This window comes from Triticum dicoccoides, chromosome 3A (genome assembly GCF_002162155.2).
Source record: "Triticum dicoccoides isolate Atlit2015 ecotype Zavitan chromosome 3A, WEW_v2.0, whole genome shotgun sequence".
In the NCBI taxonomy this organism is placed as follows: Eukaryota; Viridiplantae; Streptophyta; class Magnoliopsida; order Poales; family Poaceae; genus Triticum; species Triticum dicoccoides.
Window position 1 is genome coordinate 681,918,345 of NC_041384.1, and position 5,237 is coordinate 681,923,581.

The following is a 5,237-nucleotide window of genomic DNA, read 5'->3' on the forward strand; positions in this document are numbered from 1 at the left end:
TGTAATATGCAATGCATATGCGTGCTCCGGAAGGAAAAGATTGAACCAGGCCTCAGCTTGGTAAACCAAGAGCGCCGCTGGGAGGATGAGTTGATTTTAGTCGAAATCGATATAAAGATCACCGGAATCGGATGCACGGTTTGCAAATGGCAAGCAAAACAATAATGGCACAAAACTGCGATTAACAGCACGATGCCATCTAAAATACAACAAGAAACTAAGCTACTGCACTCTAACATAGCAACAAAGCACATGGCAGTGATCTACTCAAGATGCTTGACGAAACATGAACACTGAGCTACGGCTAAATCACACAATAGAAGGTTCAAACAAGCATGGCAAAAGTGCAAAAGATATCAGCTTCACATACTTGGTGGAAATAACAACATGCCAGGAATTAACATCAGGAAGCAAAGTTTAGAGCAAGATAACAACATGCTACAGGATCAGAACATAGCAAACCAAGGCATGGCATGAAACTAATCAAAGCATATAACAAATGTACCTTACTGACCATAAGCCAAAAGGGATCAGAAGATATGATGGCACCCATGTAAACATAGCAAGTTTCGTTAACAGATTCAGACTTTGCAGAAAACTGGACATGGCAAAAACAGAGTTACGTAGGCATGTTTACGAGCTCGATGCACTCACCACAAGGCATTGCATGACAAACTAAGCATACACCCAGCAAGAGGACATGATCAAGAAGCTAAACATGGCAAGAACAACCTCATAGCAAGCATGGATCAACTACATGTTGGGGAACGTAGCAGAAATTCAAAATTTTCCTACGTGTCACCAAGATCTATCTATGGAGAAACCAGCAACGAGGGGAAGGAGAGTGCATCTACATACCCTTGTAGCTCGCTATGCGGAAGCGTTCAAGAGAACGGGGTTGAAGGAGTCGTACTCGTCATGATTCAAATCACCGGAGATCCTAGTGCCGAACGGACGGCACCTCCGCGTTCAACACACGTACAGCCCGGTGACGTCTCCCACGCCTTGATCCAGCAAGGAGAGAGGGAGAGGTTGAGGAAGACTCCATCCAACAGTAGCACAATGGCGTGGTGGTGATGGAGGAGCGTGGTAGTCCTGCAGGGCTTCGCCAAGCACCGCGAGATATGAGGAGAAGGGAGAGAGGTAGGGCTGCACCAAGAGGAGAAGTTCTCATGTGTTGGGCTGCTCCACTGCCTCCACTATATATAGGGGAGAGGGGGGCTGCGCCCCCTTTAGGGTTTCCCACCCCAAGGGGTGCGGCCAGCCCTAGATGGGACTTGGAGGGGGCGACCAAGAGGGGGAGAGGGGGGAGGCGCACCTAGGGTGGGCCTTAGGGCCCATCTGCCCTAGGGTTTGCCCCCTTCCCCACTTCCCTTGCGCCTTGGGCCCTGTGGGGGGGCGCACCAGCCCACCTGGGGCTGGTCCCCTCCCACACTTGGACCATGCTGCCCTCCAAGGTTGGTGGCCCCACTTGGTGGACCCCCGGGACCCTCCCGGTGGTCCCGGTACGTTACCGATAAAACCCGAAACTTTTCAGGTGACCAAAACAGGACTTCCCATATATAAATCTTTACCTCTGGACCATTCCGGAACTCCTCGTGACGCCCGGGATCTCATCCGGGACTCCGAACAACATTCGATAACCACATACAAAATTCCTTTATAACCCTAGCGTCATCGAACCTTAAGTGTGTAGACCCTACGGGTTCGGGAGACATGTAGACATGGCCGAGATGTTCTCCGGTTAATAACCAACAGCGGGATCTGGATACCCATGTTGGCTCCCACATGTTCCACGATGATCTCATCGGATGAACCACGATGTCATGGACTCAATGAATCCCGTATTCAATTCCCTTTGTCTAGCAGTATTTTACTTGCCCGAGATTTGATCGTCGGTATACCGATACCTTGTTCAATCTCGTTACCGGTAAGTATCTTTACTCGTTCCGTAACACATCATCCCGTGATCAACCCCTTGGTCACATTGTGCACATTCTGATGATGTCCTACCAAGTGGGCCCAGAGATACCTCTCCGTTTACACGGAGTGACAAATCCCAGTCTCGATTCGTGCCAAACCAACAGCTACTTTCGGAGATACCTGTAATGCACCTTTATAGCCACCCAGTTATGTTGTGACGTTTGGTACACCCAAAGCATTCCTACGGTATCCGGGAGTTGCACAATCTCATGGTCTAAGGAAAAGATACTTGACATTAGAAAAGCTTTAGCATACGAACTACACGATCTTTGTGCTAGGCTTAGGATTGGGTCTTGTCCATCACATCATTCTCCTAATGATGTGATCCCGTTATCAACGACATCCAATGTCCATAGCCAGGAAACCATGACTATCTGTTGATCACAACGAGCTAGTCAACTAGAGGCTCACTAGGGACATATTGTGGTCTATGTATTCACACGTGTATTACGGTTTCCGGATAATATAGTTATAGCATGAATAAAAGACTATTATCATGAACAAAGAAATATAATATTAACACTTTTATTATTGCCTCTAGGGCATATTTCCAACAGTCTCCCACTTGCACTAGAGTCAATAATCTAGTTCACATCACCATGTGATTAACACTGACAAGTCACATCACCATGTGACCAACATCCAAAGAGTTTACTAGTGTCATTAAACTAGTTCACATCATCATGTGATTAAGACTCAATGAGTTCTGGGGTTTGATCATGTTCTTCTTGTGAGAGAGGTTTTAGTCAACGGATCTGTAACATTCAGATCCGTATGTACTTCGCAAATCTCTAGGTCATATTGTAAACGCTGCTACCATTCTCCACTTGGAGCTATTCCAAATGGTTGTTCCACTATACGTATCCGGCTTCTCTACTCAGAGCTATCCGTATAGGTGTTAAAGCTTGCATCGACGTAACCCTTTACGCCGAACTCTTTATCACCTCCATAATCGAGAAACATGTCCTTATTTACTTCAAGGACAATTTTGACCGCTGTCCAATGATCCATTCCTGGATCATTCTTGTACCCCTTGACTGACTCATGGCAAGGCACACTTCCAGTGCGGTACACAGCACAACATACTATAGAGCCTACGTCTGAAGCATAGGGGACGACCTTCGTCCTTTCTCTCTCTTCTGCCGTGGTCGAGCTTTAACTCTTAACTTCATACCTTACAACTCAGGCAAGAACTCCTTCTTTGACTGATCCATCTTGAACACCTTCAAGATCATGTCAAGGTATGTGCTCATTTGAAAGTATGATTAAACATTTTGATCTATCTTATAGATCTTGATGCTTATTGTTCAAGTAGCCTAATCCAGGTTTCCATTGAAAAACACTTTTCAAATAACCCTATATGCTTTTTAGAAATTCTACATCATTTCTGATCAATATATACTCATCAGAAATTCTATAGTGCTCCCACTCACTTCTTTGGAAATACAAGTTTCTCATAAACTTTGTACAAACCCAAAATCTTTGATCATCTCATCAAAGTGTACATTCCAACTCCTAGATGCTTACTCCAGTCCTTAGAAGGATCGCTGGAGCTAGCATACCTTTTAGCATCCTTAGGATCGACAAAACCTTTCTGATTGTATCGCATACAACCTTTCCTTACGACTGGTAAGGAAACTCGTTTTGACATCCATCTGCCAGATTTCATAAATGCAGCTTGTGCTAACGTGATTCCGACGGACTTTAAGCATCGCTACGGATGAGAAAATCTCATCGTAGTCAACTCCTTGAACTTGTGAAAAAACTCTTCGCCACAAGTCGAGCTTCATGGACGGTGACATTACCATCCACGTCCGTCTTCTTCTTAAAGATCCATTTATCTCAATGGCTTGCCGATCATCGGGCAAGTCCACCAAAGTCCATGCTTTGTTCTGATACATGGATCCTATCTCGGATTTCATGGCTTCTAACCATTTGTCGGAATTTGGGCCCACCATCGCTTCTCCATAGCTCGTAGGTTCATTGTTGTCTAGCAACATGACTTTCAAGACAGGATCACCGTACCACTCCGAAGCAGTACGTGTCCTTATCGTCCTACGAGGTATGGTAGTGACTTGATCCAAAAACTTCATGATCACTATCATTAGCTTCTACTTCAATTGGTGTAGGTGCCACAGGAACAACTTCCTGTGCCCTGCTACACACTAGTTGTAGTGACGGTTCAACAACCTCATCAAGTCTCCACCATCCTCCCACTCAATTCTTTTGAGAGAAACCTTTCCTCGAGAAAGGACCCAATTCTAGAAACAATCCCTATTGCTTTCGGATCCGATTTAGGAGGTATACCCAACTGTTTTGGGTGTCCTATGAAGATGCATTTTGTCCGCTTTGGGTTCGAGCTTATCAACCTGAAACTCTTTCACATAAGCGTCGCAGCCCCAAACCTTTAAGAAACGACAACTTAGGTTTCTCCAAACGGTGCCGTCTCCACGGAATTATGTGGTACCCTATTAAAATGAGTGTGGTTGTCTCTAATGCCTAACCCATGAACAATAGTGGTAATTCGATAAGAGACATCATGGTACGCACCATATTCAATAGGATGCAACTATGATGTTCGGACACACCATCACACTATGGTGTTCCAGGCGGTATTAATTGTGAAACAATTTCCACAATGTCTTAATTGTGTGCCAAAACTCGTAACTCAGATATTCATCTCTATGATCATATCATAGACATTTTATCCTCTTGTCACAATGATCTTCTACTTCACTCTGAAATTACTTGAACCATTCAATAATTCAGACTTGTGTTTCATCAAGTAAATATTCTCAACATCTACTCGAATCATCTGTGAAGTAAGAACATAACGATATTCACTGCATGCCTCAACACTCATTGGACTGCTCACATCAAGATGTGTTGCTTCCAACAAGTTGCTATCTTGTTCCATCTTACTGAAAAGAGGCTTTTCAGTCATCTTGCCCATGTGGTATGATTTGCATGTCTCAAGTGATTCAAAATCAAGTGAGTCCAAACGATCCATCTGCATGGAGTTTCTTCATGCGTATACACCAATAGACATGGTTCGCATGTCTCAAACTTTTCAAAAACGAGTGAGTCCAAAGATCCATCAACATGGAGCTTCTTCATGCGTTTTATACCAATATGACTTACTTGGCAGTGCCACAAGTAAGTGGTACTATCATTACTATCTTATATCTTTTGGCATGAAAATGTTTATTACTATGATCGAGATTCAATAAACCATTCAGGTTTAATACTAATCT